We start from the raw sequence: 12,810 nt of genomic DNA, 5'->3' as shown, positions 1-12,810 counted from the left end.
GGAGGGGGATGAGGTAGGAGCAGGAGGGCAGGCGCGGGGAGAAGAAGACGGAGGAGGCAGAAGAACCGAAGGCAGAAGAAAGAAGACCAGAGGACCGGAAGAACAGAAGAACACAGAAGAACACAGAAGAACACAGAAGAAGATACAGAAAACGAAGAACAGAAGGCAGAAGACCACAGAAGAAGATGAGGAAGAAGAGAAGAAGAGAGAAGACGGGGAAAAGAAGAGTACAGCAGAAGATTACAGACGAGGAGCGAGGAGGAAGAGCAGAGAAGAAGAAAAGAAGAAAAGAAGCAGGAGCAGGAGAGAGGGTGAGTAGCGTGGGGCAAAGAGAGGGGCTGGGAGGTGGGGGGTACTTACTGTTAGGTGGGTCTCAGGAACTCAGGAACCTGGAGGAGCTGGAGGAGCTGCAGCAGCAAGGGGAGCGACCTACCCTTGGGTCAAGGGTCGCTACCACTGTCGCGCAGCGGGCGCCATATGAGGTAGGAGGGGGGGAGGGGTCAGTTGGGGGCGAATGGGAGCTGGGGCGTGCAGGAGGTCGCGGCGGGAAATCGTGAGGGAGGGGGGGGACAAGTAGAGTGAGAAGAGCTGGGGGAGGAGGGTTTAAGGGTGGAGGGGGGTGAGTGTTAGGAGGTTTAGGAGATTAGGGAGAAAGATAGGAGTAGGGTTGTGAAGATAGGGGGGGTTGTAGAGGTGGGTGAGGGTGAGAGGTAGAGTGAGAGGATAGGAAGATAGGTAATAGAGGGGGTGGCGGGAAGGGGGGGAAAGATAGAGAAGTAGATAGAGAAAATAGATAGATAGAGAAATCGATAGATAGGGAAATAGATAGAGAGATAGGAAGATAGGAGGATGTGGAGAGTGAGAGAGATTAGATAGTGGGATAGAGAGATAGAGAGATAGGTAGATAGGAGGAGTGAGGGAGGTAGATAGTGAACGGGTTAGATAGGGGAGATAGAGAGGGGGATGCGAGTGAGGGAGGGGGATGAGGTAGGAGGGCAGGCGCGGGGAGAAGAAGACGGAGGAGGCAGAAGAGCCGAAGGCAGAAGATAGAAGACCAGAGGACCGGAAGAACAGAAGAACAGAAGAACAGAAGAACACAGAAGAACACAGAAGAACACAGAAGAATACAGAAGAAGATACAGAAAACGAAGAACAGAAGGCAGAAGACCACAGAAGAAGATGAGGAAGAAGAGAAGAAGAGAGAAGACGGGGAAAAGAAGAGTACAGCAGAAGATTACAGATGAGGAGCGAGGAGGAAGAGCAGAGAAGAAGAAAAGAAGAAAAGAAGCAGGAGCAGGAGAGAGGGTGAGTAGCGTGGGGCAGAGCGAGGGGTGGGAGGTGGGGGGTACTTACTGTTAGGTGGGTCTCAGGAACTCAGGAACCTGGAGGAGCTGGAGGAGCTGCAGCGGCAGGGGGAGCGACCTACCCTTGGGTCAAGGGTCGCTACCACTGTCGCGCAGCGGGCGCCATATGAGGTAGGAGGGGGGGAGGGGTCAGTTGGGGGCGAATGGGAGCTGGGGGCGTGCAGGAGGTCGCGGCGGGAAATCGCGAGGGGGGGGACAAGTAGAGTGAGAAGAGCTGGGGAGGAGGGTATAAGGGTGGAGGGGGGTGAGTGTTAGGAGGTTTAGGAGATTAGGGAGAAAGATAGGAGTAGGGTTGTGAAGATAGGGGAGGGGGGTTATAGAGGTGGGTGAGGGTGAGAGGTAGAGTGAGAGGATAGGAAGATAGGTAATAGAGGGGGTGGCGGGAAGGGGGGGAAGATAGAGAAGTAGATAGAGAAAATAGATAGATAGAGAAATCGATAGATAGGGAAATAGATAGAGAGATAGGAAGATAGGAGGAGGTGGAGAGTGAGGGAGATTAGATAGTGGGATAGAGAGATAGAGAGATAGGTAGATAGGAGGAGTGAGGGAGGTAGATAGTGAACGGGTTAGATAGGAGAGATAGAGAGGGGGATGTGAGTGAGGGAGGGGGATGAGGTAGGAGCAGGAGGGCAGGCGCGGGGAGAAGAAGACGGAGGAGGCAGAAGAGCCGAAGGCAGAAGATAGAAGACCAGAGGACCGGAAGAACAGAAGAACAGAAGAACACAGAAGAACACAGAAGAAGATACAGAAAACGAAGAACAGAAGGCAGAAGACCACAGAAGAAGATGAGGAAGAAGAGAAGAAGAGAGAAGACGGGGAAAAGAAGAGTACAGCAGAAGATTACAGACGAGGAGCAAGGAGGAAGAGCAGAGAAGAAGAAAAGAAGAAAAGAAGCAGGAGATAGGGTAAGTAGCGCGGGGCAGAGCGAGGGGCTGGGAGGTGGGGGTACTTACTGTTAGGTGGGTCTCAGGAACTCAGGAAACTGGAGGAGCTGGAGGAGCTGCAGCGGCAGGGGGAGCGACCTACCCTTGGGTCAAGGGTCGCTACCACTGTCGCGCAGCGGCCGCCATATGAGGTAGGAGGGGGGGGAGGGGTCAGCTGGGGGCGAATGGGAGCTGGGGGGCGGGGGCGTGCAGGAGGTCGCGGCGGGAAAGCGCGAGGGAGGGGGGGACAGGTAGAGTGAGAAGAGCTGGGGGAGGGGGGTTTAAGGGTGGAGGGGGGTGAGTGTTAGGAGGTTTAGGAGATTAGGGAGAAAGATAGGAGTAGGGTTGTGAAGATAGGGGAGGGGGGGTTATAGAGGTGGGTGAGGGTCAGAGGTAGAGGGAGAGAATAGGAAGATAGGTAATAGAGGGGTGGCGGGAAGGGGGGAAAGATAGAGAAGTAGATAGAGAAAATAGATAGATAGAGAAATCGATAGATAGGGAAATAGATAGAGAGATAGGAAGATAGGAGGAGGTGGAGAGTGAGGGAGATTAGATAGTGGGATAGAGAGATAGGTAGATAGGAGGAGTGAGGGAGGTAGATAGTGAACAGGTTAGATAGGGGAGATAGAGAGGGGGATGCGAGTGAGGGAGGGGGATGAGGTAGGAGCAGGAGGGCAGGCGCGGGGAGAAGAAGACGGAGGAGGCAGAAGAGCCGAAGGCAGAAGATAGAAGACCAGAGGACCGGAAGAACAGAAGAACAGGAAAACAGAAGAACACAGAAGAACACAGAAGAACACAGAAGAACACAGAAGAAGATACAGAAAACGAAGAACAGAAGGCAGAAGACCACAGAAGAAGATGAGGAAGAAGAGAAGAAGAGAGAAGACGGGGAAAAGAAGAGTACAGCAGAAGATTACAGACGAGGAGCAAGGAGGAAGAGCAGAGAAGAAGAAAAGAAGAAAAGAAGCAGGAGCAGGAGAGACGGTGAGTAGCGCGGGGCAGAGCGAGGGGCTGGGAGGTGGGGGGTACTTACTGTTAGGTGGGTCTCAGGAACTCAGGAACCTGGAGGAGCTGGAGGAGCTGCAGCGGCAGGGGGAGCGACCTACCCTTGGGTCAAGGGTCGCTACCACTGTCGCGCAGCGGCCGCCATTTGAGGTAGGAGGGGGGGGAGGGGTCAGCTGCGGGCGAATGGGAGCTGGGGGGCCGGGGCGTGTAGGAGGTCGCAGCGGGAAAGCGCGAGGGAGGGGGGGGACAGGTAGAGTGAGAAGAGCAGGGGGAGGGGGGTTTAAGGGTGGAGGTGGGTGAGTGTTAGGAGGTTTAGGAGATTAGGGAGAAAGATAGGAGTAGGGTTGTGAAGATAGGGGAGGGGGGGTTGTAGAGGTGGGTGAGGGGGAGAGGTAGAGTGAGAGGATAGGAAGATAGGTAATAGAGGGGGTGGCGGGAAGGGGGGGAAAGATAGAGAAGTAGATAGAGAAAATAGATAGAGAAATCGATAGATAGGGAAATAGATAGAGAGATAGGAAGATAGGAGGAGGTGGAGAGTGAGGGAGATTAGATAGTGGGATAGAGAGATAGAGAGATAGGTAGATAGGAGGAGTGAGGGAGGTAGATAGTGAATGGGTTAGATAGGGGAGATAGAGCGGGGGATGCGAGTGAGGGAGGGGGATGAGGTAGGAGCAGGAGGGCAGGCGCGGGGAGAAGAAGACGGAGGAGGCAGAAGAGCCGAAGGCAGAAGATAGAAGACCAGAGGACCGGAAGAACAGAAGAACAGAAGAACAGAAGACCGGAAGAACACAGAAGAACACAGAAGAACACAGAAGAAAATACAGAAAACGAAGAACAGAAGGCAGAAGACCACAGAAGAAGATGAGGAAGAAGAGAAGAAGAGAGAAGACGGGGAAAAGAAGAGTACAGCAGAAGATTACAGACGAGGAGCGAGGAGGAAGAGCAGAGAAGAAGAAAAGAAGAAAAGAAGCAGGAGCAGGAGAGAGGGTGAGTAGCGCGGGGCAGAGCGAGGGGCTGGGAGGTGGGGGGTACTTACTGTTAGGTGGGTCTCAGGAACTCAGGAACCTGGAGGAGCTGGAGGAGCTGCAGCGGCAGGGGGAGCGACCTACCCTTGGGTCAAGGGTCGCTACCACTGTCGCGCAGCGGCCGCCATATGAGGTAGGGGGGGGGGGAGGGGTCAGCTGGGGGGAGTGGGAGCTGGGGGGCGGGGCATGCAGGAGGTTGCGGCGGGAAAGAGCGAGGGAGGGAGGGGACAGGTAGAGTGAGAAGAGCTGGGGGAGAGTGGTTTAAGTGTGGAGGGGGGTGAGTGTTAGGAGGTTTAGGAGATTAGGGAGAAAGATAGGAGTAGGGTTGTGAAGATAGGGGAGAGGGGGTTGTAGAGGTGGGTGAGGGTGAGAGGTAGAGTGAGAGGATAGGAAGATAGGTAATAGAGGGGGTGGCGGAAAGGGGGGGAAGATAGAGAAGTAGATAGAGAAAATAGATAGATAGAGAAATCGATAGATAGGGAAATAGATAGAGAGATAGGAAGATAGGAGGAGGTGGAGAGTGAGGGAGATTAGATAGTGGGATAGAGAGATAGAGAGATAGGTAGATAGGAGGATTGAGGGAGGTAGATAGTGAACGGGTTAGATAGGGGAGATAGAGAGGGGGATGCGAGTGAGGGAGGGGGATGAGGTAGGAGCAGGAGGGCAGGCGCGGGGAGAAGAAGACGGAGGAGGCAGAAGAGCCGAAGGCAGAAGATAGAAGACCAGAGGACCGGAAGAACAGAAGAACAGAAGAACAGAAGACCGGAAGAACACAGAAGAACACAGAAGAAGATACAGAAAACGAAGAACAGAAGGCAGAAGACCACAGAAGAAGATGAGGAAGAAGAGAAGAAGAGAGAAGACGGGGAAAAGAAGAGTACAGCAGAAGATTACAGACGAGGAGCGAGGAGGAAGAGCAGAGAAGAAGAAAAGAAGAAAAGAAGCAGGAGCAGGAGAGAGGGTGAGTAGCGCGGGGCAGAGCGAGGGGCTGGGAGGTGGGGGGTACTTACTGTTAGGTGGGTCTCAGGAACTCAGGAACCTGGAGGAGCTGGAGGAGCTGCAGCGGCAGGGGGAGCGACCTACCCTTGGGTCAAGGGTCGCTACCACTGTCGCGCAGCGGCCGCCATATGAGGTGGGGGGGGGAGGGGTCAGCTGGGGGGAGTGGGAGCTGGGGGGCGGGGGCGTGCAGGAGGTCGCGGCGGGAAAGCGCGAGGGAGGGAGGGGACAGGTAGAGTGAGAAGAGCTGGGGGAGAGTGGTTTAAGGGTGGAGGGGGGTGAGTGTTAGGAGGTTTAGGAGATTAGGGAGAAAGATAGGAGCAGGGTTGTGAAGATAGGGGAGAGGGGGTTGTAGAGGTGGGTGAGGGTGAGAGGTAGAGTGAGAGGATAGGAAGATAGGTAATAGAGGGGGTGGCGGGAAGGGGGGGAAGATAGAGAAGTAGATAGAGAAAATAGATAGATAGAGAAATCGATAGATAGGGAAATAGATAGTGAGATAGGAAGATAGGAGGAGGTGGAGAGTGAGGGAGATTAGATAGTGGGATAGAGAGATAGAGAGATAGGTAGATAGGAGGAGTGAGGGAGGTAGCTAGTGAACGGGTTAGATAGGGGAGATAGAGAGGGGGATGCGAGTGAGGGAGGGGGATGAGGTAGGAGCAGGAGGGCAGGCGCGGGGAGAAGAAGACGGAGGAGGCAGAAGAGCCGAAGGCAGAAGATAGAAGACCAGAGGACCGGAAGAACAGAAGAACAGAAGAACAGAAGAACAGAAGAACAGAAGAACAGAAGACCGGAAGAACACAGAAGAACACAGAAGAACACAGAAGAAGATACAGAAAACGAAGAACAGAAGGCAGAAGACCACAGAAGAAGATGAGGAAGAAGAGAAGAAGAGAGAAGACGGGGAAAAGAAGAGTACAGCAGAAGATTACAGACGAGGAGCGAGGAGGAAGAGCAGAGAAGAAGAAAAGAAGAAAAGAAGCAGGAGCAGGAGAGAGGGTGAGTAGCGTGGGGCAGAGCGAGGGGCTGGGAGGTGGGGGGTACTTACTGTTAGGTGGGTCTCAGGAACTCAGGAACCTGGAGGAGCTGGAGGAGCTGCAGCGGCAGGGGTAGCTACCTACCCTTGGGTCAAGGGTCGCTACCACTGTCGCGCAGCGGGCGCCATATGAGGTAGGAGGGGGGGAGGGGTCAGCTGGGGGCGAATGGGAGCTGGGGGGCGGGGGCGTGCAGGAGGTCGCGGCGGGAAAGCGCAAGGGAGGGGGGGACAGGTAGAGTGAGAAGAGCTGGGGGAGGGGGGTTTAAGGGTGGAGGGGGGTGAGTGTTAGGAGGTTTAGGAGATTAGGGAGAAAGATAGGAGTAGGGTTGTGAAGATAGGGGAGGGGGGGTTGTAGAGGTGGGTGAGGGTGAGAGGTAGAGTGAGAGGATAGGAAGATAGGTAATAAAGGGGGTGGCGGGAAGGGGGGAAAGATAGAGAAGTAGATAGAGAAAATAGATAGAGAAATTGATAGATAGGGAAATAGATAGAGAGATAGGAAGATAGGAGGAGGTGGAGAGTGAGGGAGATTAGATAGTGGGATAGAGAGATAGAGAGATAGGTAGATAGGAGGAGTGAGGGAGGTAGATAGTGAACGGGTTAGATAGGGGAGATAGAGAGGGGGATGCGAGTGAGGGAGGGGGATGAGGTAGGAGCAGGAGGGCAGGCGCGGGGAGAAGAAGACGGAGGAGGCAGAAGAGCCGAAGGCAGAAGATAGAAGACCAGAGGACCGGAAGAACAGAAGAACAGAAGAACAGAAGAACACAGAAGAACACAGAAGAACACAGAAGAAGATACAGAAAACGAAGAACAGAAGGCAGAAGACCACAGAAGAAGAGAAGAAGAGAGAAGACGGGGAAAAGAAGAGTACAGCAGAAGATTACAGACGAGGAGCGAGGAGGAAGAGCAGAGAAGAAGAAAAGAAGAAAAGAAGCAGGAGCAGGAGAGAGGGTGAGTAGCGCGGGGCAGAGCGAGGGGCTGGGAGGTGGGGGGTACTTACTGTTAGGTGGGTCTCAGGAACTCAGGAACCTGGAGGAGCTGGAGGAGCTGCAGCGGCAGGGGGAGCGACCTACCCTTGGGTCAAGGGTCGCTACCACTGTCGCGCAGTGGCCACCATATGAGGTAGGAGGGGGGGAGGGGTCAGCTGGGGGCGAATGGGAGCTGGGGGCCGGGGGCGTGCAGGAGGTCGCGGCGGGAAAGCGCAAGGAGGGGGGGACAGGTAGAGTGAGAAGAGCTGGGGGAGGGGGGTTTAAGGGTGGAGGGGGTGAGTGTTAGGAGGTTTAGGAGATTAGGGAGAAAGATAGGAGTAGGGTTGTGAAGATAGGGGAGGGGGGGTTGTAGAAGTGGGTGAGGGTGAGAGGTAGAGTGAGAGGATAGGAAGATAAGTAATAGAGGGGGTGGCGGGAAGGGGGGGAAAGATAAAGAAGTAGATAGAGAAAATAGATAGATAGAGAAATCGATAGATAGGGAAATAGATAGAGAGATAGGAAGATAGGAGGAGGTGGAGAGTGAGGGAGATTAGATAGTGGGATTGAGAGATAGGTAGATCGGAGGAGTGAGGGAGGTAGATAGTGAACAGGTTAGATAGGGGAGATAGAGAGGGGGATGCGAGTGAGGGAGGGGGATGAGGTAGGAGCAGGAGGGCAGGCGCGGGGAGAAGAAGACGGAGGAGGCAGAAGAGCCGAAGGCAGAAGATAGAAGACCAGAGGACCGGAAGAAAAGAAGAACAGAAGAACAGAAGACGGGAAGAACACAGAAGAACACAGAAGAACACAGAAGAAGATACAGAAAATGAAGAACAAAAGGCAGAAGACCACAAAAGAAGATGAGGAAGAAGAGAAGAAGAGAGAAGACGGGGAAAAGAAGAGTACAGCAGAAGATTACAGACTAGGAGCGAGGAGGAAGAGCAGAGAAGAAGAAAAGAAGAAAAGAAGCAGGAGAGAGGGTGAGTAGCGCGGGGCAAAGCGAGGGGCTGGGAGGTGGGGGGTACTTACTGTTAGGTGGGTCTCAGGAACTCAGGAACCTGGAGGAGCTGGAGGAGCTGCAGCGGTAGGGGGAGCGACCTACCCTTGGGTCAAGGGTCGCTACCACTGTCGCGCAGCGGCCGCCATATGAGGTAGGAGGGGGGGGAGGGGTCAGCTGGGGGCGAATGGGAGCTGGGGGGCGGGGGCGTGCAGGAGGTCGCGGCGGGAAAGCGCGAGGGAGTGGGGGACAGGTAGAGTGAGAAGAGCTAGGGGAGGGGGGTTTAAGGGTGGAGGGGGGTGAGTGTTAGGAGGTTTAGGAGATTAGGGAGAAAGATAGGAGTAGGGTTGTGAAGATAGGGGAGGGGGGGTTGTAGAGGTGGGTGAGGGTGAGAGGTAGAGTGAGAGGATAGGAGGATAGGTAATAGAGGGGGTGGCGGGAAGGGGGGGAAAGATAGAGAAGTAGATAGAGAAAATAGATAGATAGAGAAATTGATAGATAGGGAAATAGATAGAGAGATAGGAGGAGGTGGAGAGTGAGGGAGATTAGATAGTGGGATAGAGAGATAGAGAGATAGGTAGATAGGAGGAGTGAGGGAGGTAGATAGTGAACGGGTTAGATAGGGGAGATAGAGAGGGGGATGCGAGTGAGGGAGGGGGATGAGGTAGGAGCAGGAGGGCAGGCGTGGGGAGAAGAAGACGGAGGAGGCAGAAGAGCCGAAGGCAGAAGATAGAAGACCAGAGGACCGGAAGAACAGAAGAACAGAAGACCGGAAGAACACAGAAGAACACAGAAGAAGATACAGAAAACGAAGAACAGAAGGCAGAAGACCACAGAAGAAGATGAGGAAGAAGAGAAGAAGAGAGAAGACGGGGAAAAGAAGAGTACAGCAGAAGATTACAGACGAGGAGGTAGGAGGAAGAGCAGAGAAGAAAAGAAGAAAAGAAGCAGGAGCAGGAGAGAGGGTGAGTAGCGCGGGGCAGAGCGAGGGGCTGGGAGGTGGGGGGTACTTACTGTTAGGTGGGTCTCAGGAACTCAGGAACCTGAAGGAGCTGGAGGAGCTGCAGCGGCAGGGGGAGCGACCTACCCTTGGGTCAAGGGTCTCTACCACTGTCGCGCAGCGGCCGCCATATGAGGTAGGAGGGGGGGGAGGGGTCAGCTGGGGGCGAATGGGAGCTGGGGGGCGTGCAGGAGGTCGCGGCGGGAAAGCGCGAGGGAGGGGGTGGACAGGTAGAGTGAGAAGAGCTGGGGAGGGGGGTTTAAGGGTGGAGGGGGGTGAGTGTTAGGAGGTTTAGGAGATTAGGGAGAAAGATAGGAGTAGGGTTGTGAAGATAGGGGAGGGGGGTTGTAGAGGTGGGTGAGGGTGAGAGGTAGAGTGAGAGGATAGGAAGATAGGTAATAGAGGGGGTGGCGGGAAGGGGGGAAAGATAGAGAAGTAGATAGAGAAAATAGATAGAGAAATCGATAGACAGGGAAATAGATAGAGAGATAGGAAGATAGGAGGAGGTGGAGAGTGAGGGAGATTAGATAGTGGGATAGAGAGATAGGTAGATAGGAGAAGTGAGGGAGGTAGATAGTGAACGGGTTAGATAGGGGAGATAGAGAGGGGGATGCGAGTGAGGGAGGGGGATGAGGTAGGAACAGGAGGGCAGGCGCGGGGAGAAGAAGACGGAGGAGGCAGAAGAGCCGAGAAGAACAGAAGAACAGAAGAGTGGAAGAACACAGAAGAACACAGAAGAACACAGAAGAAGATACAGAAAACGAAGAACAGAAGGCAGAAGACCACAGAAGAAGATGAGGAAGAAGAGAAGAAGAGAGAAGACGGGGAAAAGAAGAGTACAGCAGAAGATTACAGACGAGGAGCGAGGAGGAAGAGCAGAGGAGAAGAAAAGAAGAAAAGAAGCAGGAGCAGGAGAGAGGGTGAGTAGCGCGGGGCAGAGCGAGGGGCTGGGAGGTGGGGGGGTACTTACTGTTAGGTGGGTCTCAAGAACTCAGGAACCTGGAGGAGCTGGAGGAGCTGCAGCGGCAGGGGGAGCGACCTACCCTTGGGTCAAGGGTCACTACCACTGTCACGCAGCGGCCGCCATATGAGGTAGGGGGGAGGAAGGGGTCAGCTGGGGGCGAATGGGAGCTGGGGGGCGTGCAGGAGGTCGCGGCGGGAAAGCGCGAGGGAGGGGGGGACAGGTAGAGTGAGAAGAGCTGGGGGAGGGGGGTTTAAGGGTGGAGGGGGGTGAGTGTTAGGAGGTTTAGGAGATTAGGGAGAAAGATAGGAGTAGGGTTGTGAAGATAGGGGAGGGGGGTTGTAGAGGTGGGTGAGGGTGAGAGGTAGAGTGAGAAGATAGGAAGATAGGTAATAGAGGGGGTGGCGGGAAGGGGGGGAAAGATAGAGAAGTAGATAGAGAAAATAGATAGAGAAATCGATAGATAGAGAGATAGGAAGATAGGAGGAGGTGGAGAGTGAGGGAGATTAGATAGTGGGATAGAGAGATAGAGAGATAGGAGGAGTGAGGGAGGTAGATAGTGAACGGGTTAGATAGGGGAGATAGAGAGGGGGATGCGAGTGAGGGAGGGGGATGAGGTAGGAGCAGAAGGGCAGGCGCGGGGAGAAGAAGACGGAGGAGGCAGAAGAGCCGAAGGCAGAAGATAGAAGACCAGAGGACCGGAAGAACAGAAGAACAGAAGAACAGAAGAACAGAAGACCAGAAGAACACAGAAGAACACAGAAGAACACAGAAGAAGATACAGAAGGCAGAAGACCACAGAAGAAGATGAGGAAGAAGAGAAGAAGAGAGAAGACAGGGAAAAGAAGAGTACAGCAGAAGATTACAGACGAGGAGCGAGGAGGAAGAGCAGAGAAGAAGAAAAGAAGAAAAGAAGCAGGAGCAGGAGAGAGGGTGAGTAGCGTGGGGCAGAGCGAGGGGCTGGGAGGTGGGGGGTATTTATTGTTAGGTGGGTCTCAGGAACTCAGGAACCTGGAGGAGCTGGAGGAGCTGCAGCGGCAGGGGGAGCGACCTACCCTTGGGTCAAGGGTCGCTACCACTGTCGCGCAGCGGCCACCATATGAGGTAGGGGGGGGGAGGGGTCAGCTGGGGGTGAATGGGAGCTGGGGGGCGGGGGCGTGCAGGAGGTCGCGGCGGGAAAGCGCGAGGGAGGGGGGGACAGGTAGAGTGAGAAGAGCTGGGGGAGGGGGGTTTAAGGGTGGAGGGGGTGAGTGTTAGGAGGTTTAGGAGATTAGGGAGAAAGATAGGAGTAGGGTTGTGAAGATAGGGGAGGGGGGGTTGTAGAGGTGGGTGAGGGTGAGAGGTCGAGTGAGAGGTTCGGAAGATAGATAATAGAGGGGGTGGCGGGAAGGGGGGGAAAGATAGAGAAGTAGATAGAGAAAATAGATAGATAGAGAAATCGATAGATAGAGAAATAGATAGAGAGATAGGAAGATAGGAGGAGGTGGAGAGTGAGGGAGATTAGATAGTGGGATAGAGAGATAGGTAGATAGGAGGAGTGAGGGAGGTAGATAGTGAACGGGTTAGATAGGGGAGATAGAGAGGGGGATGCGAGTGTGGGAGAGGGATGAAGTAGGAGCAGGAGGGGAGGCGCGGGGAGAAGAAGACGGAGGAGGCAGACGAGCCGAAGGCAGAAGAGAGAAGACCAGAGGACCGGAAGAACAGAAGAACAGAAGAACAGAAGAACAGAAGACCGGAAGAACACAGAAGAACACAGAAGAAGATACAGAAGGCAGAAGACCACAGAAGAAGATGAGGAAGAAGAGAAGAAGAGAGAAGACAGGGAAAAGAAGAGTACAGCAGAAGATTACAGACGAGGAGCGAGGAGGAAGAGCAGAGAAGAAGAAAAGAAGAAAAGAAGCAGGAGAGAGGGTGAGTAGCGCGGGGCAGAGCGAGGGGCTGGGAGGTGGGGGGTACTTACTGTTAGGTGGGTCTCAGGAACTCAGGAACCTGGAGGAGCTGCAGCGGCAGGGGGAGCGACCTACCCTTGGGTCAAGGGTCGCTACCACTGTCGCGCAGCGGCCACCATATGAGGTAGGAGGGGGGGAGGGGTCAGCTGGGGGTGAATGGGAGATGGGGGGCGGGGGCGTGCAGGAGGTCGCGGCGGGAAAGCGCGAGGGAGGGGGGGACAGGTAGAGTGAGAAGAGCTGGGGGAGGGGGGTTTAAGGGTGGAGGGGGGTGAGTGTTAGGAGGTTTAGGAGATTAGGGAGAAAGATAGGAGTAGGGTTGTGAAGATAGGGGAGGGGGGGTTGTAGAGGTGGGTGAGGGTGAGAGGTAGAGTGAGAGGATAGGAAGATAGGTAATAGAGGGGGTGGCGGGAAGGGGGGGAAAGATAGAGAAGTAGATAGAGAAAATAGATAGATAGAGAAATCAATAGATAGGGAAATAGATAGAGAGATAGGAAGATAGGAGGAGGTGGAGAGTGAGGGAGATTAGATAGTGGGATAGAGAGATAGGTAGATAGGAGGAGTGAGGGAGGTAGATAGTGAACGGGTTAGATAGGGG

The sequence above is a fragment of the Pleurodeles waltl genome, chromosome 12, assembly GCF_031143425.1.
Source record: "Pleurodeles waltl isolate 20211129_DDA chromosome 12, aPleWal1.hap1.20221129, whole genome shotgun sequence".
Taxonomy (NCBI): domain Eukaryota; kingdom Metazoa; phylum Chordata; class Amphibia; order Caudata; family Salamandridae; genus Pleurodeles; species Pleurodeles waltl.
Note: the sequence above shows the minus strand (reverse complement) of the source record.